We start from the raw sequence: 27,570 nt of genomic DNA on the forward strand, positions 1-27,570 counted from the left end.
ACACACGCACAGACACACGCACAGACACACGCACAGACACACGCACAGACACACGCACAGACACACGCACAGACACACGCACAGACACACGCACAGACACACGCACAGACACACGCACAGACACACGCACAGACACACGCACAGACACACGCACAGACACACGCACAGACACACGCACAGACACACGCACAGACACACGCACAGACACACGCACAGACACACGCACAGACACACGCACAGACACACGCACAGACACACGCACAGACACACGCACAGACACACGCACAGACACACGCACAGACACACGCACAGACACACGCACAGACACACGCACAGACACACGCACAGACACACGCACAGACACACGCACAGACACACGCACAGACACACGCACAGACACACGCACAGACACACGCACAGACACACGCACAGACACACGCACAGACACACGCACAGACACACGCACAGACACACGCACAGACACACGCACAGACACACGCACAGACACACGCACAGACACACGCACAGACACACGCACAGACACACGCACAGACACACGCACAGACACACGCACAGACACACGCACAGACACACGCACAGACACACGCACAGACACACGCACAGACACACGCACAGACACACGCACAGACACACGCACAGACACACGCACAGACACACGCACAGACACACGCACAGACACACGCACAGACACACGCACAGACACACGCACAGACACACGCACAGACACACGCACAGACACACGCACAGACACACGCACAGACACACGCACAGACACACGCACAGACACACGCACAGACACACGCACAGACGCACGCACAGACACACGCACAGACACACGCACAGACGCACGCACAGACGCACGCACAGACGCACGCACAGACGCACGCACAGACGCACAGACGCACGCACAGACGCACGCACAGACGCACAGACGCACGCACAGACGCACAGACGCACGCACAGACGCACAGACGCACGCACAGACGCACAGACACACGCACAGACGCACAGACACACGCACAGACGCACAGACACACGCACAGACGCACAGACACACGCACAGACGCACAGACACACGCACAGACACACGCACAGACACACGCACAGACACACGCACAGACACACGCACAGACACACGCACAGACACACGCACAGACACACGCACAGACACACGCACAGACACACGCACAGACACACGCACAGACACACGCACAGACACACGCACAGACACACGCACAGACACACGCACAGACACACGCACAGACACACGCACAGACACACACACACACACACGCACAGACACACGCACAGACACACGCACAGACACACGCACAGACACACGCACAGACACACGCACAGACACACGCACAGACACACGCACAGACACACGCACAGACACACGCACAGACACACGCACAGACACACGCACAGACACACGCACAGACACACACACACACACACACACACACACACACACACACCCCCCACCCCTAGAGCATAATTTCAAGAGCCAATGTAGTTTACAATTTACTTGTGAAGAAGCATCTGGCGCACCGTTGAGGCGCTGACAGCTCATTTGCTACCGGGGGTCCATCACTGGGTGCTGAGGTAAATACCCTGTGTCACGAGGCCGCCAGAGACTTAAAAAAGCCCCACTACTCCCAGGCCCGCCCTTCCTTCCGTAATGTGAATAATAACCTGGAATGTATGTGTTCTTTGCTTTTTATTTCTATGCAGCACAACAAACTCCTTACACGACTGCATCCTGTGCACAATTCAAATCTTTTCACACGGAGAGGGGGGACATGACTTACCCCCTTGGTAATGCACATTCGCATAGAGCCTCCTACTCGTGGGATTGGACATGCATGTGTTTTATGTCACAGATTAACACACCCAGGGTCATCGCTTGATGAAAGCAGCGAGATTTCATTCCAAACCGGCGACATGGGGTAGAGGCGTCACGGGAATAAACGGCTTGCTTTGAGAGCGCCGTTTAGAGCTGCTTAATCGCCGATTACAATTACAAGGTGGAAATAGACCGCAGCCAGGTGCATCGAAAAAACATAACGATGATAGGGCCCGTTCTGCCGTCTCTCGGCTTTTACAGCATGATTATTAGTTCGGATCTCATGAGCGTTAACGCGTTTCCGAGTCCACAGACAGCGCGCATTCGGTGCATAAACCCCTAAGAGAGCCTTTTTACCTCAGCCTCAAAGTCACCATTCCCCATACACGATTGGCGTCAGCGACGTCCACGCAGCCCCCATGCCGGGCGAGCACCGTGCTCTGAAGGTCAGCAGCTGAGGGGCCTTGAAGCAGGGCTGAGTCAAGACAGGCACCTGACTAACCCGTCCAGAATACTTTAAGAGAGAAGGGCCATATATAAATCTGTTGCACCGGAAATACAATAAAACCTAGCCCTGTTGGTGAACTTCGGCCTCTGTAAATCAGATTGCGCATTGCACCATTGCACCAGCAGCAGCGAAAACATGGTCCGAGCGGCTATGAACAGACCGTGCCCGAGTCAACAACTCATTTTCAAACACTCAAAGTTCTAGAGGGGACGAGCCGTCATTTCCTTAAACATGCAAACTTACTGCTGTGGTAAAAGGTTTATTATCTTCTTTATGGGGGCCATCTGTTTCGCCCCAAAGATAAGAAAGCTTTTACCACAGCAGTAAGTCAAGGAGCCCAGTCTGAAAAGGACTGGGCTTAAAGAGAAAGAAGAACGTCACTAGGACCTCTTCTCCAATGGCTGGCCACCGTTTAGCATGAACGGTTACGCCAGCCAATGGAAAAGAGGGGCGGGGCTTAACCTCGCTAGTGAAACTTACTGAATCTCATTAAATCTCGCCAGCTCGACTGCGCAATACGCTAGCCGAGACCTAATAATAAAGAGCCGGGGTTTGTTGTCCTAAACCGCGGCAACCATGATTATAATTGGACACATTTATGTGATACGGGCCTAAGAGCTAGGTACAGCCCATTAGGATTTTAAGCGCTCTTTTTAAACTGTTTTATAATATTATTTCATTATGATCATGGCTCATCTGATGAAATTGTATTTAAGACTACTAAGATCAAGAATGTTTTAACACGGTTTTATAATATTCGTTTAGAGTTTTCTAGATGAAATTGTGCTTTTATGATCTGTTTTAAAACCGGATCTAATAAAGATGTATGTATGAATGTATTGTCAACCCTGCAGTCTTCCCATGTGAAGGGCATATACACCATCTTTTTGAAGTTATGTTAGATTTAGGGGAGTTATTTTTTATTATTTACTAAACGTTAAAGACAGCTGTCTTGTTAAATGTATTCTGTTCAGTTTGCAAATTCATACGCCTTCTCTGAATTCGACATGAATTTTAAAGTTAAATTCCAGTGCTTTCCTCTCTTCCATTAAAAAATAATTTAAAGCACTGAAATCATTTTTTTCCATTCTGAATACAAGTTGTGTCCTGCAAAGCTTTTCCAACATTATTTGTGGTGTGTGGCCCTTTTGCATTACATGGTCAGTGATTGGAGTCCATGTTTGCTGCCCTCCTAGGAGGTGATGGTCCGAGAGAAGACTTGGGGGTCCGTTGTAATTTTATTGGTAATGTACGCATATAATAAAATGATTTTGGGTACGTTTTGACAAAGGCATCCCCCATCCTCTGATGTTCATTTGTGTGACCCAGGGAGGCTTTTTTTTGCTGTGGGAAGGCAGTTAACCACATGTAGAAAAGAATGGGACAAGATGGTACCCAAAAAGCTATTTGCTACCTGTCCATTGGCGCAGCTACTGCCCTTCAATCCAGACAAGATGAATGGCTACCAAATGAGGTGAATGACATAAGGAGTGTTACCTAGTAGAGACTAATTTATAAGAGATACTGATGTTAATGATGCCAAATAATGACCAAGCACTCTGCTCATTACCTCTCGCTGGCTAACGTGGTGTACTTTACCCAGGCTTTACTCAATCTACTGTCCCACAACCTGCCGGCTTGATGGTGGGATTGCTGATGGTGATAGGAGCGTGTCCAGCCATAACTAGTAGGGGGGGCAATCATCCGAGTGCGGATGCCAGCTCGACTCATGGCGCAAATCTTCTCTGTCTGACCCCAGCATTGGGGAAGACAAGTGGAACTCCGGCTGGGGACCTTCCTTGCTGAAGGAGTTCTTCTGACCAGCTGTTCAGTGCAAACGGGATGTTTTTTTTAGCAGCAGCCACATAAATGGAGAAGGAATGCAAATTAACAAAGACCCCCCTCGTCTAATTATTCTTACAAATGTTTTGTTACAACTTGTTTTTCCCCAATACATTTCCTTCTACATTTTGTATGCACATACAAAAAATATTTGTAATAAAGACGTGCCAAACCTGCAAATCCCAATAATATATAACCAGCCCTACATGCTCAGTTAACCACAATCCACACACCCGAACCCTCACAACCCTATACCCAACACTCTTGCAACCAGTAAAAACACAGCAGACTATATTATCTAACAGGTTAAAGAATGAAACAAAGACAGTCTCTAAATAATCACAATGCATCTCATGAAAATCACTTCACAGTTATGTTCAAGGCTATGTAGTGACTGTGGACCTTGTATATTTGTTTTAGATAATTACATAGTTGCTACATTTATTTTTATTAGTTTAGTGGCTATAAATATCTGCGCACGTTTCGGCGGAACCCCATCAGGAACGCCACATAAAGTGGAGTCGCAAACTTATCACCAAAATAAGTGCAGAGAACATATTACAAGAGCCTTCTGAGCGTTAATCAAAATAACATGATCATATACCACCACACTGTAAAATGATCCTCCATCTGCTGTGAGGAAACATATTGTTATTCATGCGTGGGCACGGCCCAACACCAAAAAGCACCCTAAAATATTTTTTTCATACATAACATATAACTGTATAAGAAACCAGACCTGGTGGTGCACCCAAAGAGTGACCCTCAATTCTATGACTTGTGTGTTTTGTACAAGAGGAACTATCATCTACTGCAACACTTGTGACAAAGACCCCAAATCCAGCAACAATCCGCCAACATCAAAGGGATATATTGCACCCTTATATTGCTGTCCCTTAAAATCTCCATTCTTGTAAGGGTGTCGCATATGTATGCATCCAAAAGACTCCTTTGTATTTCAAAGGACCCCAGGTTCAAAATAGTCTCTGAAATTTGAGGGGAGGGGGCAAAATGCCAACAATCCTCTAAAAAAAAATGGAAAGATATCCCGAGGAATGTAAGAGGACCAATTACTATATTTATGGACCAATACCTGGGAGTACAACTTGATGTAGTCATTTTGCTACGTAAATGGTTATCAGGTCTCTTTCAATAAAGCCTGAGAGGAGGGATGAAAAAAAAAAAAGAAAAGAAAGCGGCCACAGTGCTCAATCTTGCATAAAACAATTGAATGAGAGTGCATAGTGCTGAACTCAACGATGTGCTCTGCAGTGTTTAAAACATTACACCATATATAAAACATAATTCTAGCACTCCCGTACCTTGATGATAGAAACACTATTTCTCTAAATCCAATATAGCCAAACAGGCTTTTGCTCGAAAACTCACTGCCTGGATAACTAGTGCCTCGCATATCTGCTTACTCACGCTAAGACAATGCATGTGGACATTAACATCCAGCTAATATATTAAAACAGATTCAAAAAGTCAAGGGATGTAATCAATAAAAATCAAGCTAAGAGAGCCTGAACTATCCAGATTTTATACTCCAAAATACTAAATGAGCTATCAAGAGCTAAACATTTTTTGAGCTCCCTTACCTCTAAATACAGCTACATACTGTCACGATCGCCAAGTTCCTTCAAGAAAATGGAAAGATGCCCAAAGACCTTTCGCTGAGCACTCCCTTCTGGTGTCAGTGTGCCAGAAAACGAGTGTCCGTAATGGAATCGTGCCAAATAGTCAAAACTTAACTGCAGGCTGGGATGATACCAACATTATCCCGCCAGGGAAACAAAACAAAATGTTGTTCCTATATAAAGCATAGAGGGGTCTGCCTCAAAATTGGCATCAGGAGCTTGGCATCGGCATGAGCGATGAAAAAACACATTTCTCTGCTGTAGATCCCTATGTGACCTGCAGATATGAGAGCCATGTTTGAACAGAATGTCTGATGGTTTTCGGCAAACTATGAAGTATAAGTTTTTTGTGAAAATGTTACATACTTTTCCTAGGCATTCTATACAATTCCTAGGCATTATACAGAATGACCAGTACCATTTACGCAAAGTGTTAAAAGGCCACAAGATGAGAGTCCTAGGCATTCGGCAAAGTGTGAAATCCCGGTATTGTATAGAATGCCTAGGTAATGTATAGAATGCCTGATGGTTCAGAGGTAAACTAGGAAATATAAGTTTTTGTGAAAATGTTACATACTTTTCCTAGGCATTCTATACAATTCCTAGGCATTAAGCAGAATGACCAGTACCATTTATGCAAAAGGGCACAAGATGAGAAGCCTTTATTAATTAATACGCATTTGAAACTGAAAGAACAAAACTACGAAATAAAGCACAGGATATTCTTACCGGAAAACAATGGAAGCAGAACTGAGATTGAAGTACTTGTTACACTAAGAAAAGCCGGAGTAACACGTGGAATTGTACTCTCTTTTATTCTTCACACAAAAACACCTTCTATTTTGGCACTTTGATCTTGTACATGCATTTCACGACTTAAAGAAGAATGCGATCAGAATATTGTTACCGGTGAAACACAAAGCAGAACTGGCATGACCTACAGAATGCGAACAGAATATTCTTACCGGTAAAACACAAAGGAGAACTGGCATGACCTACTTGTTGCAGCACAAAAACACCTTCTATTTTGGCACTTTGATCTTGTACATACATTTCACGACTTCAAGAAGAATGCGAACAGAATATTGTTACCGGTGAAACACAAAGCAGAACTGGCATGACCTACTTGGTGAAGCAGGGAAGGCTAGAGTGACATTTTGAATTGCACTTAATTTTCTTTTTCACACAAAGGCACCTCATATTTTGACATTTCGTCTTGCACATACACCTGACGAATCCTTGGCTGCTTCCTGTGGACTGAGAAGTAGCTGCAGATCGGAGAGGTATTTCGTGGTCAGGATCGTCTTCAATTCTCATTAGGTTCTTTGGACATACGGTGAATTGTGATCTGGGTAGAGTTGCTTCAAGATTCCTTGTGCAGTTCCAAGTCGCTAAAAGCCATCTTCCGTCACATTCATAACAACTGCCAAGAGATTGCGTGAGTCACCCCGCCCTTTGTCGACGTTGGGAATCGGAACTCGCACAGTGGCACCCAAAGGCACAGGAGGAATTTTTTTGTCAGAATTCCTTTTCATTTTTTTGGCCTGAATCTCAAGGTTCGATTTCGATATCCATTTTTACTTTGGATAGCTTTCTCAATATTGAAGCAAATATTGCACAAAATGCTAACCCCATAACCTTCTACTTCGTCGCCATGGCTTCATCACTGGGAAGGAACATTAATTAATTAATTTCTGGGATTAGGTGTATTATATACTTTGCCGGCAGACAATCCAGCAAAGTATACAATGCCTAGGCAATGTATAAAATATCAATCATTTCATACTTTGACGTTCGATTTTCAGGCATTCTATACATTACCTAGCCATTCTATAGAATGCCGGATTTCACACATTGCCAGGCGGGAATAAAATGGCGGGATTAGGCGTATTATATACTTTGCCGGCAGACAATCCGGCAAAGTATACAATGCCTAGGCAATGTATAAAATATCAATCATTTCATACTTTGACGTTCGATTTTCAGGCATTCTATACATTACCTAGCCATTCTATAGAATGCCGGATTTCACACATTGCCGGGCGGGAATAAAATGGCGGGATTAGGCGTATTATATACTTTGCCGGCAGACAATCCGGCAAAGTATACAATGCCTAGGCAATGTATAAAATATCAATCATTTCATACTTTGACGTTCGATTTTCAGGCATTTTCAGGCATTCTATACATTACCTAGGCATTCTATAGAATGCAGGATTTCACACTTTGACTGTAACATATATATCTTTATTAGTGGAGAAAAGCTAAAAATCATAACCTTTTTTCTGGGCCAACGGTGTCAGAAGAGGGGACCTAGGAAGGGAAAATGTTGTCTATATGGTCCCATATGAGTAATGCAAAGGACCGACCCTTTCGTTCCAAAAATAAGGACATAGCGTACTACTATTAACCGTACTGCCCATATTTAATGGCAGTCTCTCACTGGATTTCATCATTTAAACCTATCAGGAGTATGTTTGGAGTAAAGATCAACAAAAAGTCTCTCAATTTGCACAGATCTGTGATATCTCTGCATTTGAGGGATACAGTCTTCTCAAGAATAAGCCAATGTATGTTATCTGGGTGATGTTCATTTTCCTTACAGTCAAGGAGAAAGAATGCTCCAGGTTGTGTACCTGAATTTCGTTGTAGGAAATATTGTCTTTAATTCAATTTTGTGTCCTAAATATAATTGGCACAATGGTCCCATTGACTGCCATTGGTGTGCTCACTTGTTTTCTCCCCCAGGGAGGAGAAGACCACCTACTTTGGGTATTTCGGCTCTATTATTCCATCCAGCCAGTGCTGGCGTTTTATGGCTGCGGTCGGCTAGAGGGTGGATTCACATGTTGCGCGGAGTGTCTTGTACAGAAACACCTGGAGAAGTGTAGAAGCATGGAGGAGAGGAAAGATGTCAGATGTAGGTTTCATACATAACATCAAGGGACAAAAAGAGGCTGAGAAGGGCCCACGCCTGCCTCTCAAGTTACTGTAACACACAAAGATTGCGTGGTGTCCTTATGTTTGGAGTGTTTGGGGGAAAAGCCAGAAGTGATTCAGAATATTCAGTTTGTTATTTTTCTAAAGATAGATGCTTCTGTGTCTCCTACTCAGGATGGCAATACCAAGAATTGGACGAGGTGGGCTCACCCACATATTTTGGCATGATTCATAATAGGCCACCTCATCCCACGATGGTCAGGTGATACTACCAGGGCGGACTTAACCTTGGGTGGGCTGTCCCGCGGGAGTTCTTAGATCTTACTAATGTTCTCTGGATAACTCTGGTCCAGTTTCTAACTAAAAATAAGTCTGGATGTACCACAAATGTATCCTATTTAGGTCTAGACTATTCTATACCGTTAGGGATTGTAGTGTAGTTCCTATTATCCCAATAGGCTCTGCGCATTGGAATAATATCTTCAATAGTATAGACGTAGGACAGAGGTTAACTAGGTCTTCTACTGTCGATATTAAGTTTAATGTTTGCCAGCTAGCTCAGAGTTCACTAGAAACTTTCTCGAATAGACAAGGAGGAGTTTAACCTCCCTTGATAGACAAGAAGGGATTTAGTTTCTGACAACCATAGAACATGACAACTTTGCTCTCCCCTAATCAAGAGTGTATCTCTAGAGTCGTGTGAAAACAAAAGACAACTTATTTTACTCAGTCAGTACGTGCATTCTTAGTCTCACCAGATTGTAGAGAAAAGGAAGAGACGGGCGTGTTCAATAAAAAGATGTTATTTATTGATCAGTCTCTTTTCTCATACAAGAGAAATGAATCGCTATTATTGCAATACTTATTGTTAAGTAAAGTGCATACAGTAATAACAGAATTATAAAATAATACTGTAAAAGCATTGATATGGTTTCTTAGCCATATGATACTTAAAATGGATAAAATAGATACATACATATATACATTGACTAATCGTACTCAACTGGTGCTTCTAACTACGCCTACCCCAATGTACCTGACCTAAGCCTAATACGTGGGCGGGAGTAGATAAGTAGCAGTTTAAGTTAAGTTTGTTTTGCCAAGAGTCTGCTTCAAGAATTCTCTACAAAGGGTTATTCAGTTCAGTACCTGGGATTTAGAAGGCTGGAGGGCTGGTATCTCTATCTCAGGGCTTGATATTCCAGCTGCCTGCGAGGGCGGCTTGGAAGCGCCGGAGCTGGATTTCTCGGCAGGAGAAAAGGCAGCGTCTCTCTCTCTGCGCGTCAGAAAGGAGGGGCAGCGTCTGTGGGCTTCGCTGTCAGCTGGGCTCCTCGGCAAGTCTCGCTGCTCCAATCTTGTCACCACCTCGCGTTTGCTTAAGGTAATGTCGGTATTATTTATACCTGAAAGGTGCCGAGATTGACGTAAGGATGGACATAAATACGTCAATAAGGATGTCATACGAACTGATCGTTTGCACATTCTTTACTGAAGTTCTCGGTTAAATCAAAACAATGGCTGTGGGGATTTCCCAGGTCGTGGTAGGTTTGATTTGTTTTGAGAACACCGTATGCCTATTAGGGGGCTGGAGAAATAGTGCTTGCCTAATGAGATGGCATGCGCTATGACCTAATCAGATAACGGGCTTCTGTGCCGTTGTTTGGCTAATCAGATAACGGGTTTCTGTGCAGTTGAATGGCTGCTAGTTAATTATTAACCAGACAAGGGTCAGAAATAGGGGGATCGATACAGTACCCATAGTAAATACATCACAGGATTGAATAGGCGAGGTTATAGTAAGCAGTCCGAAAAGTCTACCTAGCCTGCGGATCGCGTACAGTTCATGTGAGGCAGGCGTGTGAGGCAGGCGCGTGCACATCAAACACCATTGGCCTCAGCATCAGACTTCAAAGGAAGCCGCTCCCAAGCCACTCCCCCGCCATCATACTTCAAAGGAATGCTCTCTCGCTCCCCCGCCACAGCAATGCCGAGAGCTTGCTTTTTTTTTTGCATCCATTTCGCGAGGAAACCATGTTTTGTTCGACGTTCTCTGCACCTTTCTCGTTTTTTTTCTGGACGAAAGTGAAAGCCTACCGTGCTTGTTTACAGTAGCCTTGCTCCTCCAATGCTGTTGCTTTGTTGCCATCTCTCTAGGGACACAGCTTGAAAACACTCGAGTTGCTAGCTGCAATGCTACATCCGCTATGGTTTGCCTCTAGACACGTTGATCCCTCGCAGACTGTAGTGACTCTGCCCCTCCTGATTCTGAAACTGACCAACGCAGGCTCTTCTCTCTGTCTTATGATGTCTGCCCTGCCACCATTTACTTCGGACCCTCACCCTCTCACCCTCTCACCCTCACTCACCCTCTCACCCTCACTCACCCTCTCACCCACCCACACCCCCTCACCCTCCCTCACACCCCCTCACCCTCCCTCACACCCCCTCACCCTCCCTCACACCCCCTCACCCTCCCTCACACCCCCTCACCCTCCCTCACACCCCCTCACCCTCCCTCACACCCCCTCACCCTCCCTCACACCCCCTCACCCTCCCTCACACCCCATCACCCTCACACCCCATCACCCTCACACCCCATCACCCTCACACCCCATCACCCTCACACCCCATCACCCTCACACCCCATCACCCTCACATCCCATCACCCTCACACCCCATCACCCTCACACCCCATCACCCTCACACCCCATCACCCTCACACCCCATGACCCTCACACCCCCTCACTCCCACCCCCTCACTCCCACCCCCTCACTCCCACCCCCTCACTCCCACCCCCTCACTCCCACCCCCTCACTCACACCCCCTCACTCACACCCCCTCACTCACACCCCCTCACTCCCACCCCCTCACTCACACCCCCTCACTCACACCCCCTCACCCTCACCCTCACACACCCTCTCACCCTCACTCACCCTCTCACCCTCACTCACCCTCTCACCCACCCTCTCACCCTCACCCACCCTTTCACCCTCACCCACCCTTTCACCCTCACACACCCTCTCAACCTCACATCCCCTCACCCTCACACCCCCTCACCCTCACATCCACTCACCCTCACATCCCCTCACCCTCACACCCCCTCACCCTCACACCCCCCCTCACCCTCACACCCCCTCACCCTCACACCCCCTTACCCTCACACCCCCTCACTCGACCTCTCACCCACCCTCACCCACCCTCTCACCCCCACCTACCCTCACCCACCCTCTCACCCACCCTTTCACCCTCACACACCCTTTCACCCTCACACACCCTTTCACCCTCACACACCCTTTCACCCTCACACCCTCTCACCCTCACACGCCCTCTCACCCTCACACACCCTCTCACACACCCTCTCACCCTCACACACCCTCTCACCCTCACACCCCCTCACCCTCACACCCCCTCACCCTCACACCCCCTCACCCTCACACCCCCTCACCCTCACACCCCCTCACCCTCACACCCCCTCACCCTCACACCCCCTCTCCCTCACACCCCCTCTCCCTTACACACCCTCACTCCCACACCCCCTCACCCCCACACACCCTCACACACCCTCACCCACACTCTCACACTCCCTCACTCTCACACCCCCTCACCCTCACACCCCCTCACCCTCCCTCACCCTCACACCCCTCACCCTTACCCTCACACACCCTCATCCACCATCACACACCCTCTCACACCCTCCCTCCCCCTCCCACCCCCTCACCCTCACACCCCCTCACCCTCATCCTGACACATCCTCTCACACATCCTCTCTCCCTCACACACCCTCACTCACCCTCACACACTCTCACCCTCACACACTCTCACCCTCACACACTCTCACCCTCACACACTCTCACCCTCACACACTCTCACCCTCACACACTCTCACCCTCACACACTCACCCTCACACACTCTCACCCTCACACACTCACCCTCACACACACTCACCCTCACACACTCACCCTCACACACCCTCTCACCCTCACACACCCTCTCACCCCCTCACCCTCACACCCCCTCACCCTCACACCCCCTCACCCTCACACCCCCTCACCCCTCACCCTCACACCCCCTCACCCACCATCACACACCCTCTCACACCCTCTCACACCCTCTCACACCCTCCCACCCCCTCACATCCCCTCACACCCCCTCACACCCCCTCACACCCCCTCACACCCCCTCACCCACCCTCACTCTCCCTCACTCTCCCTCACTCTCCCTCACTCTCACAGCCCCTCACACCCCCTCACTCTCCCTCACACCCCCTCACACACCCACACACCCCCTCACACACCCACACACACCCTCACACACCCTCACCCTCACACACATCACACACCCTCACCAGCATAGCATAACAAAACATAGCATAGCATAACAAAGCACAGCTTAGCATAACAAAAAAGCATAGGATAGCAAAACATAGCATAGCAAAACACAACAAAGCATAGCAAAACACAACATAGCATAGCATAACAAAACACAACGAAGCATAGCATAACATAAAGCATAGTATAACAAAGCATAGCATATCAAAACACAACAAACCATAGCAGAACATAACAAAACATAGCATAACATAACCTAAAACAAAGCATAACAAAACATATTATCACAAAACAGCCCCTCCGGGTAGGTCGCTTCCCCACTGCTGCAGCGCCACCTGTGCCTGTGACCCGCCTGCTCTGCTCCCTGTGTGCCAGTGTCTGCTGCCCATTTTGATTTCTGTAACCCCGTGTGACTGTCGCCCTTCTCTACCTTGGAGCCTCGCTCGCCGCTGCTCCCCCGTTTTCCCGCCGCTGCCTTCCCATGCGGCCCCGCCCCCCGTGCCCATTCGGTGACCAACCTCCCAACGGATCCCTCCTCCCTATAAATGGCGGCCGCTGCGAGACCGCGCAGCGGACGCGCGCAGCGGGCATTTTGCTGGCGCGCCTAAGGCAAGCCCGTCTGCGCCCGTCTGCACCTGGACCGCGCACAGCGCCACAACCCCTGGCCCCCGACGTCTCCAGGGCAACCGACTGAGGTACGACACTGCCACCCTCATCGCACTCAATACAGGACGATCTGCCGCCTGCCACCGAGCCACGCCGAGGCGCACCCACAGACCCTTCACCTGCCAAGCATGTAAATTCTCCTGCCTCCGAACCTGCACACCTCCCACCGAACGCAGCAACAACAACCACCTCAAGTGCATCCTCCTCAACACCCGCTCCGTCCACAAACAGGCCATCCAACTCTGGGAACTCCTGGATACAACAGCACCAGACGTCGCCTTCCTCATGGAAACCTGGATGAACGCCTCTTCGGCCCCCGACATCGCCATAGCCATCCCGGACGGCTACAAAATCACCCGGAAAGACCGCGTCAACAAAACTGGAGGAGGCATCGCCATCATCTAGAAGAACACCATCAGCGTCACGACCAACGCCGAAGACACACTCACCACCGCCAAACACCTACACTTCCAAATCCACACCGACCCCCAGACCACCCTCAGAGGAACGCTCATCTACAGGCCCACGGACACAATTCTGTGAAACCATCACCGACTTCATCAGCCCGCACGCCCTAACCTCACCAGAGTACATCCTCCTAGGGGACCTGAACTTCCACCTGGAGAAAAACGACAACACCACCACCACCACCCTGCTCGCCAACCTCGGACTCAAGCAACTGGTGGACACCCCCACCCACTACGCCGGCTACGCGCTCGACCCCATCTTCTCGGCCAGCAGCCACGTTGCCTTCAGCCACTACACTGGACCGACCACAGCTGCATCCATTTCACCATCAGAAGACCACATCCCACCACCACACGCTACAGACCCCCCGCAGATGCTGGAGCAAAATCACCACAGACCAGCTGACCACATCGCTGAGCCAGAACCCACCGGTCGACACCCCTGACACCAACAACGCAACAGACCATCTCGCACAATGGATCACCAACTGCGCCGACGACCTCGATCCACTGAAGAAACTCCCAGGCAAGACTAGCAACAGAAAATCCTCATGGTTCACAGACACCCTCAAAATCGCAAAAAAATCGTGCCGAACCCTCAAAAAAGCCTGGCGCCACAAGCGGACATCAGAAAACATGACAGCCCTCAAGAGCGCCACCTGCGAATACCACCAGATGATCCGCACCACCAAAAGGACATCGTTCAAAGAGCGGCTGGACAACAGCTCCCACAACAGCAAGGAACACTTCAGCATCGTCAAAGAGCTCTCCAACCCCAGCGCCAGAAACAACGACATCACACCGTCGCAAGACCTCTGCAACTCCCTCGCCACATTCTTCCACCGCAAGATCACAGATATACACGACAGCTTCGGACCCCAGAACCCGCCCCCAGCCACCAAACCAACGACCCCCCCTCCGTGCATGGACCCACATCAGCACTGAAGACACCACCCGCGTCATGAACACCATCCACTCCGGCTCCCCCTCCGACCCATGCCCTCATCGCATCTTCAACAAAGCCGACACCACCATGGCACCCCACCTCCGGAACGTCATTAACAGCTCCTTCTCGTCCGCCACCTTCCCTGGAAGCTGGAAACACGCAGAAATCAACGCTCTTCTGAAAAAACCAACAGCGGACCCCAAAGACCTCAAGAACTTCCGCCCCATCTCTCTGCTCCCCTTCCCGGCCAAAGTCATCAAGAAGACCGTCAACAAACAGCTGACTGCATTCCTCGAAGAAAATAGCTCGCTCGACCCATCCCAGTCCGGATTTCGAGCCAACCACAGCACCGAGACCGCTCTCATCGCAGCCACCGATGACATCAGGACCCTGATGGACAACAGAGACAGCCGCTCTCATCCTCCTGGACCTCTCGGCAGCCTTCGACACCCTCGGCCACCGCACCCTAATAACCCGCCTCTACAACACTGGGATCCAAGGAAAGGCCATGGACTGGATCACATCGTTCTTCTCCGACAGTACCCAGAGAGTCCGCCTCCCTCCCTTCCGCTCCGCGGCCACCAAGATCATCTGCGGCGTACCCCAAGGCTCCTCACTCAGCCCAACTCTCTTCAATATCTACATTAGCCCCCACGCCACCATCACCCGCAAACACAACATCAACATCATCTCCTACGCCGACGACACCCAACTTATACACTCCCTCACCAAAGACCCTCTCACAGCCAAAGCCAACTTCCAGGACGGAATGAAAGAGGTCGCAGAATGGATGAGGCACAGTCGTCTGAAGCTCAACTCTGACAAGACGGATGTCCTCATCCTCGGACAATCCCATTCCGCCTGGGACGACTCCTGGTGGCCCACGTCACTGGGCACTGCACCGACACCCACTGACCACGCACGCAACCTGGGATTCATCCTCGACTCCTCTCTCACGATGACCAAGCAAGTCAACGCAGTCTTGTCCTCGTGTTTCAACACCCTGCGCATGCTCCGAAAGATCTTCCGGTGGATCCCCACCAAAACCAGAAAGACGGTCACCCAGGCCCTCGTCACCAGCCGACTGGACTACGGGAACGCCCTATACGCAGGAACCACAGCCAAACTTCAGAAACGCCTTCAGCGCATACAGAACGCCTCCGCACGACTCATCCTCGACATCCCCTGCCACAGTCACATATCCGCCCACCTGAGAAACCTGCACTGGCTCCCCGTCAGCAAGAGGATCACATGCAGGCTGCTCACCCACGCACACAAAGCGTTCCACAACATGGGCCCTGAATATCTCCACAACCGCATTTCGTTCCACACCACCACCCGCCAGCTCCGTTCCTCCAGCCTCGCCCTTGCCACCGTCCCACGGATTCGCAGAACCACCACGGGAGGAAGATCGTTCTCCTACCTAGCAGCGAAGACATGGAACTCCCTCCCCGTACACCTACGACTGACCCAGGACCATCTCACCTTCAGGAAACACCTCAAGACATGGTTATTCGAGCAGTAGCAGCACCCCCCCCCCCCTTTTTTTCCTCCAGCGCCTAGAGACCCTCACGGGCGAGTAGCGTGCTCTACAAATGAACTGATTGATTGATTGAACAAAACATAGCATAGCATAAGAAAACACAACAAAACAAAACATAGCATACATAACAAAACATAGCATTGCAATGCATAGCAAAACATAGCTTAACACAACAAAACATAGCATAACAAAACAAAGCTTAGCATAGCATATCAAAACAGCATAGCATAACCAAACACAACAAAACATTGCAAAAATAAACATAGCATAACAAAACAAATCATAGGATAGCAAAACATAGCATAACAAAACAGCATAGCATAACAAAGCATAGCATAGCATAACAAAACATAGCATAGCATAGCATAACATAACAAAACATAGCATAACAAAACACAACACATAGCATAACAAAACATAGAATAGCTTAACAAAACACAACAAAACCTAGCATAGCAAAACAAAGCATAGCATAATAAAACACAACAAAACAAAGCATAACAAAACATAGCATAGCCTAACAAAACATAGCATAGCATAATAAAACATAGCATAACAAAACACAGCATAGCATAGCATAACAATTTAAAGCATAGGATAGCAAAGCATAGCATAACAACACAAAACATAGGATAGCAAAACAACACAAAACATAGGATAGCAAAACAAAGCATAGCAAAACAAAACGTAGCATACAGCATCACTCCGCACCACCACAGCATCACTCAGGGGCTCCACAACATCACTATGCGCTACCACAGCATCACTGAACGCCACAGCATCACTCGCTCACCACCACAAAATCACTCAGCGCCACCACCGCATCAATCTGTGCAATCATTCAACAACACCTGGTTCGAATATGTTCTCTTTCTTGGATTTTCGTCACAATAAAATACACTGAACATAATCTTCACAAAAGTTATTTACAAAACTTTAAGCTATTGCCATTATAAATTACAATAACTTTTATTTACGTATTAATTATTGAAAAAAATTAAGCCATTGTTATTTGTAATATCAATACATGTAAGTCACGTAAATACAACACATATTGCATTACAAATGCTATAGGTGTCACATTTGCGAAAGTTATAACTATTGGCATTGTAAATGAAAAAGCTATTAATTTCGCTATTTTCAGAAACAAAACATAAATAAAAAAATTGTCATTTACAATACCAATAGCTCAAACTTTCCTAATGCGAGACCTATTGCATTGCAAATGCTTGTTGTTATGTGGAACCCTGGGTATGATCAAAAGATACAGTTGGGGAATCACAGGGTATGGATGTGGATACTATGATCCGTGTATACTCCTAGGTTTAACTGACCTGTTTCTGCCCTTTCCTATAAGCCAAAAAGGTCTTGAGCATTCATCAGGGTTACTATTTACCTCCCTATTCGTAACACCATGCGAGGGTAAAAGGTTTGTTGATAAAAGCAGAGAGAGCATACACCTCTGAAGGTATACATCTGTAAATGATAACTTTAATCATGGAGACAAAAGAGAAAGATATTGCTGTAGCATCAATAATGTTGGGCATGTTTCAAGTGTAAATTTCCTGATAGCCATGCCCGTTCACTTTGTGTGCTATGGCAGTCTGGTTCTAGTAGCTTCTATAAAAACAAGACTGTCACATCCCAAAATCAAAATTTAGATCTATTTATAACTGAAACCTAAAAATGTATAAAATATATCACTGTAATACCAAAGCATTAAGAAAGCAACATTGCACTAAAAGCTAATTTAAAAATACACAATATGTGCCTAAAATGTTGCAATTAAAAGATGCTGAATTAAAAAATTCCCAAAACTCAAATAATGTTTTCAATGTTCCAAGAGTCCTTAGAAACCATGTTGTTTTCAGCTTCCGCATATGACGTTTTCATTGGTGCCCCAATCACTAGTTTCAAAGAACAAGCGTGGTCATGTCCAGCTCAATCCGCAATCGCTGAAGGTGTGACAGCCAGTAGTGCATGCGAAGAGGATGAGCCAGGACCCGAAAATCCAAGAGCCGAGGAATCCAAATAAGGCTGCTAATATGCATTTTGCAGCAATGGCAATCACATAGGATATCTCGGAAATTGGATTATTATCTAACCCATTACCAGTTCCACATCCATAGATTGTAGAAGTTGCACAGCAAACAGCTTGTACATGTATTTATATAGCGCAAATCACCGACACGGTATCTAAGCGCTTGCTTAGGGAACCCGTCCTGGTATTCCCCTGTGAGATACCCCGGCAGGGTATCCACAAGGTGAAAGCCAGGCATCCCGCCGCGAGGGGCCGTAGTGGAGATTAAGCAAGCTGTTGCCCAGAGTCGCAGAGTGTGACCCCGTGAGTCGAATAGGCACCGGAGCGAGAATTATCGAGTCCGTGGAATTTTAGAGCCCGTGACCCGCCGAGGCGGGGAATCGAACCCTGGTCCATGGCCGATCTCAGCTACCAGGTCTGCCGCCTCTAACCACTGAGTCACACTTCTCCACTTAACACAATGTAACCATACAGGTCGAAAGGACAAGAAACAGTTGTTATTCAGTTCCTGAAGTAGGGGTGTGCTGAAATACTGTATCATACGATCATGACACATCAGCATATGTGGTAGTGCTATTCCCATTTGGCCTTGGCACTGAAGATCTATTGCGAGGCAAGACAAATAGAAGCAGGATCACAATAATCAGAAATAGAATAAGCTGTATGCCTCTAAAGACACTGGAAATCAATGAGTGGATAAAAGATGGAATCACTCCGAACACAGTCTGGAAAGTATTAACAAACCCAGACCCAATTGCTTTGAAAAAAATTACTATTTTCACAGTATTTGAAGCATTAAATATGTGGTGCACCAGTTCTCCAAAGTGTTGTGGGAGCCTATTGCATTGTAGTGATTGTATTTCAGAAGACCTTGCAACTTGAAGATCAAATTTCCTTCTGAAACAATAAGGCTTTCAGTCTACTCAGACTATCAAAGGTCAAATTAAAAATCTAAATTGAAGGCCAAACAGTCACTCCTCTAGCTGTACGAGCCAGTGGAGAAAGCAAAATCGTACAACAGGTCAGGACCCTGGAAACCGTCACCTCATCGGGTACTCCCAGTCTCATCCCACAGCATCCGTGGTCATTCAACATTAAATACCTTCCATTGGAAAGCAATCTGAATGGCAGACAAATTACCACAGCCAGGAAACCCGTCAGATAAAAAGCTGAGTTTGCTTTTGAAGCATTGCAAAAAAAATCTTCATTTCCCCCACTCCTACACATGTAATCGACAGGTAGGATCCATGTCTTGTGTACATATCTCTCCCCTAACACTTCATATCTGCCTACCTTAAAATGTTTTAAACAGGATGTGAAGTGAAATGTTGAAATTGGCTGGGAAATAAATCCATGAAATAACGAATTGACTGATGGTGTTCCCGCCGCAGTAAATGGTAATTTCTCTAAATGTGCTATGTTCAACATTGTGTAAGTCACATCCTTTTTCGCCATGATTTTCTGTGTCAGAAATAAATCTGTAGCTTTCAAATGCTTACAGGGCATGTGTTTGTAATGTCCAGCTTAATTGCATGAAAGATCTAAGCTTACTTTGTCCGTGTTGTAGGAGAGACATATCACTATGTATGATGTCAATGCTTGATGACACAATGTTACTTAAAGAAAACATTCTATTGGATAAAATAGTCATGCCATTGTCATCTACTGCTATAGCCTTTTCTAAATGTACTCTGTCAACATCCTGTATCAGCTCGCTCAGCTGCTTCCTGCTATGAAACCTTCCAAAGTTCGTTGTACAAGGCATACAAAAAGTCTCTGACCTGGCTTCCTGGGACCTAAATCCAGGTCATCGGAAAGTAGAGACCAGTATTTCTTCACCTCATCTAACTTGGAATGTTGTAACCATTGAGGGTATAACTTTCCTACCCTGTATGTTGTGACAACCCCTGAGTGTGGTGTCTTCACATAATGTGGGTCTGGTCTGTTTATTCTAAAAGCCTTTGTGTCGTTAAAAAAATAAGCATGAAAACTATGTGTAGCTCATGGCCACATTAGCTACCCTTCTGGACTGGAAAGTGAAGCATTGTATGTACCATTCTGAAGCATACAGTTGAGCTGTTCCTCTGTAAAATTTGTAATGATTGCAATTTTTAAAACTTGCAAATGTGTGGTGTGTTTAAATCCTCTATCTTAGCCAAGGACAGGGTGTACAGTTTTGTTCAGAAAAATCTTTTGTCTCGGTAGTAGACACACTCTAAACAAAGCCTCATTGTGTTGAACTTGCCAATCTTTCGTTCCCCAAACATATTTTAAGTCAACATTGTCTTTCCAAAAGCTGTACACTTGTAATGACAACTGGGGACATAAAGAAGGCCGTATAAACTAATTGTTTTTCTCAGCATATTTTTCTTTCCCGGGGAATGGAAAAGTTATTGCCCAAAAAATATGCAAACCTCTATGTATATGTTATAGCACTAACCAAAGGTGATGTAAGGCAATGCTCCCATTGTGTATAAATAAGTACTGCACTTTGTGTAAATAATGGTGCGCATAGTGATGGTAAGAAAACATTTAATCATAATTTGATGAACCACTATACATATCTTCACTCTCAAATACAGTATAATCCTCTAGCTCAGAAAGAATAGACCTAACTGCATTAATATTCCAATCTTCAGAGATGCTGCCAAGAGTAATCACATCTTTAAGCAAGATCTTGAATACATACCGGATTTGTAAAGTCTCCAAAAATGCCAGACCAAAAATATCAATGGGAACTTATCCCAAACAATGTCATCCGGTACGGGAACTTCAGAAATGTTCACAAGAGACTGGTCTCTTCGCACTTTGTGTGATGAAGAATGAGGCTTTAACACCTAGGTTACCAGTTCAATAGCCGAACGCTCTAGGAGATCATGTCTGTTCAGAAAGAAAAAAGAAACGGGCACAAAACCAATCCAGATGAAAAGGAAAAGCAACAAGATGGAAATCCAAATATAAATCCAATGTGAAACAACATTTATTAAAGCAATAGGATTCTTGTCTAAAATATGTGCGCTGCAATGATTAGTAGAAGGAAACAAAGCCTTGCAACCAGCATTACAAGAATGGTGAAATAGATGAATAATTCAACCATTATAATTATTGTGTTGATTTTATGGATGCATTTAATTGTACTTCTATCTAGCACTACCTATCCTAGAGAGCATTGGGCGAACTTGGTTCTGCCAGATACCTTGGAGTGGTCGAACTCCTCATTTACTTATGTGCATATTTAATCCGGAAGCCTGCTGTAGAACAGGCTGCCATCCCTCTCAGGATAGTGGTTAGATTCAGCTGGGCTAGAAATGCTCCTCGGCTGAACAAAGGCTTAGGGCAGTTTATATAATAAAAACTGGACCCATTTGCACTGTGCTTGAGTGCAGTTAAGGCTGCATTGTTGAATCTACCAATTCAGAGCGGTCTTCAACATTCAACAATATGCAAGGGCACTTTGCCTAGTGTACTTGGTCCTTGGACAAAATGTACAATGGTATGATCTACTAACGAAGAAATACACTTTGAGTTCAGTATCACATGCCAGCAAAATGTGCTAAAAGTCATTGTCTCAAAGATGTTAACTTTAAACGTGAACATGTGAAAATGGCAGTGCTTGTGCACAGGCCCTATTAATCTCACAACCCTTTGAGTACGTAAACCCAACATCCAGTTAGCAGTGTGGGATAAGGTGCAACGGGTTGAGTGACTGGAGTCCAACTAGTAGTTCAGGACCCAACTGTAATCCTAGTTTCTTTTAGAACCAAGTGGATTGAAGAGCTAGTTCTATGTAGGTTGTTCACAGGTTGCCTTTTATGTTCTGCTTTGGTTACTGGTCCTGGTGAAGATTTTTCAATGACCGAAGCATGCAAAGGCGTCACTGGTTCAATAAAGAGAGGGTCCCCAACGTGATTAATACTAACAATATTTCTAGAAGTACTGGGATGATCATTTCCTTTTTAAAAAAAACATTTTTATTGTTCATCAACATCAAGAATACATTTTCATTATATATTTCACCAGAATAAGAAAATAAACAAAAACTCATTTCAGTAAATTAATCCATGTAATAAGCTCATCATGCGAATTCTAGCTATATTGATTCTTACTAACTCAAAGTCGTTAAGGCTATTAAGTATCTTACTGCATACTTAAACCTCCCCCAATCTTAACTTCCATTCTATTATTGGAGCCCATATCCGTCTCGCAGCCTCTCTTCTTGCTCTTCCCTTTTTTTCAAATAGGGCCTGTTCCAACGTGTATGTCGCCAAAACCCTGGAGGCCCATTGTTGTAGTGTCGGCGGTCTGGGGTCTTTCCATAGCGACGCTATACATAATCTGCTTAGTGCCATGGCCATATACAAAAACTCGTAGTGAGGTACTTCCAAGCCATCCTTTGTTACCCCTAAGATCATTACTTCATCTAGCAATACTATACTCATTCCCAACGAGTTCTTGAAAAACTGCTCCAATTCTTGTTTATACTTATCTAAAGCAGGGCATGAAGCAAACATGTGGATAGTATCAGCTTGGTTAGATTGACATCTTGGACAGGTTATGCCTCTTGTTCCACCCCACTGTGCCACCCTGTGGGGGGTATGGTATAATTCAAACAATGTTTTATATTGCTGGGCTTGCACATTTGCTGCTCTCAGCACAGAGTTTGACAATTTTAACGATTTCTCGGCCTCATTCCCTTTCAGCCCCAATTTTGTTCCCCATTTCTCATACGTTTTTTCAGAGTCATCCTCCTTATATTTACATATTTCACCATATAGTTGTGATATGGAGCATCCTGTCTCATTTCGTATGTCTTCCATTAGATCTATTTTTTGCATATCAGCACCCCCACCACACTTCTTTGATAAGACAGACCTAACTTGTAGATATTTATAAAAATCTCTATGCCTTAAATTATATAGCCGTTGCGCATTCTCATAAGTGATTATCCCTGCAGCCCCTATAAGATCTCCTATAGTTCTTACCCCCTGCCTATCCCAGCCTTTCATTACAGAGTCATGAAATATTCCTGGGAGCGATGGGTTCCCATATAGCGGTGTATAATAATTCATTCTACCCAATTTTATCTTCCTGTTTATGATAGACCATACTGTTATTGCGCCCCCCCAGGGTCTTGAAGCGTACCTTCTTATAGTAGCTTTTCTCATCGTATTTAAGAAGCCATCTGTCCGAGTCTTTGACCAAGAGTTCATACACGTCTGGAATCGCATCCCTCCCTCTCCATTTATCCGTTATATCCCCCCCCAACATCCCTCTTATATATTGCAAAACTGTAGCCCAATAATAGGCTTTAAAGTCGGGAAGCATCAGCCCACCATGTTCTCGGGGTAGCGAGAATTTTTTTTTACTGCGGCGTGTTCTTCCTCCTGCCCAGATGAACCTGTTTGTTACCCCTTCCAACTCCCTGAACCACTTATTATCAAATAACAGGGGGATGGTCCTAAAAAGATATAGCACTTTAGGTAAGAATGACATTTTTATCAAATTGCACCGGCCGATTGTAGTCAAATGTAGATTGTTCAATCTATTAAAATCAAGCTTGGCCTTGCTTATTATCGGTTCTATATTTTTTGCCACAACTGTTGAAATATCAGAGGTGATTAAAACCCCTAAATATATCGCTGTTCCAGTAATTCTTTGATCTACCATTGTTATTTTTTGATTTATTACAACCTGCGTTTTGTCTACATTTAGCTTATATCCTGATAGCTTTCCATATATAGCTGCCTCTTCTTCTATCGCCCGCAATGCCAATTCGGGATCACCTGATGTGACCGCCAAATCGTCCGCATATCCCAGAATTTTTGTTTCGTATCCATTCAAAACAATTGGCCGGATGTCTATATTCTGCTCTATTCTTCGTATGAATGCATCTATATACAAGGTAAAGAGGAGCGGGGAGCAAGGACACCCCTGTCTGGTTCCCCGCCCAATCGTTATTATATTACTCATTTCACCCATGGTTCTGAGTCTTATTCTTGGGTTAAGATATAATGCCCTTACAGCCTTTATGAATATGCTCCCAAGATTTACCTTCTCTAACACTGCCCAGAGGAATCCCCACGAGACCCTATCAAATGCTTTTTCTGCATCTAATAGTATTAATGACATAGGGTCTCGTGAGGCTGCTGTTCCATCAAACAGGGTTAATACTCTCCTAACATGCTCTGCGGCGCCTCTCCCAGGGATGAACCCATGTTGTCTGGGGGATACGATCTTGCCTATTATACTCCCTAATCTATTTGCCAAAATTTTCGAGTAAATTTTTACATCACTGTTCATTAAACTAATAGGTCTACATGACCCAGGATTAGTCGGAGTTTTTTTTTTTTTTTAATAAACACAATCATAACTGCTTCACACCAAGACTCTGGGGGGGTGTGCCATTTTGAATATTAGTTATTAGATTGAAAAAATCCCCCTCTATTTCGAGCATGAAGGTTTTATAAAATTCTAATGGGATAGAATCCGGGCCTACAGCTTTCCCTGCTGGAAGAGCCAAGATTGCTCTATGCATTTCCCCCCGATTGAACGTTGTTTCCAGAGCCCCTTTATCAACCGCATCCAATTTTTCTAGAATTGCTCCTTCAAGAAACTCCTCAATATCACATATCTCACCCCCTTGATCAGGACTATAAAGTAGTTGATAAAACTCCTGAAACCTTGCACATATGTCCCTAGGTGCTGTGACTATACTACCATCATGAAGCATGATCTCCGCAATATCCCCCTTTGTGGCCGCCTGCCTTGTTCGAATAGCTAGTATGCGGCCAATCTGCTCGCTGTATTCATATTGTTCTTTCCTCCATGCCAGGTATTTCCCTGCTGCCTTAGATGCAAATATCTCCCCCACTGCTGCTTTTGCAACTGTTAGTCTCTGCGATATTACGGTAATGTCTTGTTTGGACCTTATAGCACCGCCAAGTTCTTCCTCAATATTAGCCACCATTCTTATTCTCCCTGCCACCTCCTCCCTTTCTGCCTTGTTTCGTCTGAGTAGCTAATTGTCTCTCCCCTTATGCCTGCTTTCATTGTATCCCAGACTATAGCGGGGGAAGCTGTTCCTCTATTTACCTCAAAAAACCCTTTCATCCATTCTCTCATATGGTCAACGTACTTAGCATCTTGTAGCAGGGTTCTCTCAAAAGTCCAGTTTGAGGTCTGTTTGTATTGCGTTGGAATTGCAATATCTAAGATCAGCGGGTTATGATCCGACATGACCCGTGGGAGCCTGCTCACTTTACCTATAGTTGCTATTGTAGGAGAGACCAAAAAATAATCTAACCTTGCTAATGTTTTGTGGGGTGCAGAAAAATACGTGCTGCCCCCACCAACGTTATGTTGCTGCTCCCATATGTCTACTAAGCCATTATCTTCCATTAGCCTTATCAAAGCCATATGGCTTCTCTTTTTTCTCCCCACAAATTTTTTAGGATCAGTTTTCCATAAACCATTCAGGCCATTAATATTTAGATCCCCACATACCACCAGGGGCTGGGGCCAATTAGTCAGTTGTGCATTCATAGCATTAATAACTTCAGGATCGTCAACTGTCGGGGCATACAATGAGCATAAAGTAAAGTAAAGTTAAATCCCTGCACCTGGCATTCCATCAGCACACAACGCCCATGTGAATCTGCTTTTTGTCTTTTAACAACCACGCCGCCGTGCCGCGCTAATACAGCCACCCCTCGCGTCCTCGTCCCTTGTGTCGTACAAACAAGCAGTTGATAACCTAGCTGCCCCAATAATCCCTTTTGAGCAACCTCTATATGGGTCTCCTGCAGACAGAGCAGGTCAACATGAATTGTTTTTAAATACTCCCTCACCTCCCTTCGCTTCCTTCCATCATTCAATCCACAGATATTTAATGTACCTATCCGCATTGATATTCTTGTTTTATCCTCAAATCCTCATTCAGCCTTTCTTCAACTCTCTCATCTTTCAAATGTTGGTGTTTCTGATCTTCCCCTTGTCTTGTCTTATCTTGATGTGATGATTTTCTTATTTTTTCCCCTCCTTCCCCCTCCCCCCTCCCCCCCACCTGTTAGCCAGACTCCATCACAGAGGCCAGCGGCCTGCTTGCTCTATCGACTCCCCTTTACCGATCTTTATAATTGCATTAAATCGCCTGAATAAGTTACTTCACTTTGATATCGCCTTCACATCTCCTTCATCCAATTCACCCGTGACTTTACCATTGCCCTCGTCCTTATATTCCATTGTCCTTATTTTATCCCCAATCCACATGTGCAATCCATTTGCCCCTAGCCCTCCATCGTCCATATACTATCTCTTTGTATACCTTAGACAAGGCTAGACCCATCTAGGACCAACATATCTTTCCACAGAGCATAGGGGTTGAATAGAGATAAAGTCATCAAAGAAGTCTTCAAGGTTTGTCTCTAGCTTCACCACTGGCTTCACCACTGGCGCGAATCTTGTCCATATATTCCTTTGCTTGAATTTCAGAGAAAAAAACCCTAGTGGAGTTTTTATAGATTATTTTAAGTTTTGCGGGATTTATTAGATAGGCCTGCAGGCCCATCTTATGGCATGGATCCAGTAATTCTCTGAGTCTCCACCTTCTTTCAACAGTGCTATGGCAATAATCTGGGGTTGAGAAAAAAGACTGACTCTCAAACGAGCGTTTAGCATTGGGCCGAGCTTTTGCATACACTTCTTCTATCAATAAAAAATTACCAAAGTACACTAATATAGCTCTCGATCTTAATACCCCCTCTGTAGTAGTAGGACCT

At 45.8% G+C, this 27,570-nt stretch overlaps 1 protein-coding gene across 1 annotated transcript in view; it reads left to right on the forward strand.

Moving 5' to 3' along the window:
• C5_1H10orf143 (chromosome 5_1 C10orf143 homolog) overlaps nt 1–27,570 on the forward strand; it is a 128,378-nt gene that overhangs the window by 62,491 nt on the left and 38,317 nt on the right. The window lies entirely within an intron of this gene.

Source organism: Lissotriton helveticus, chromosome 5_1 (assembly GCF_964261635.1).
Source record: "Lissotriton helveticus chromosome 5_1, aLisHel1.1, whole genome shotgun sequence".
Lineage (NCBI taxonomy): Eukaryota > Metazoa > Chordata > Amphibia > Caudata > Salamandridae > Lissotriton > Lissotriton helveticus.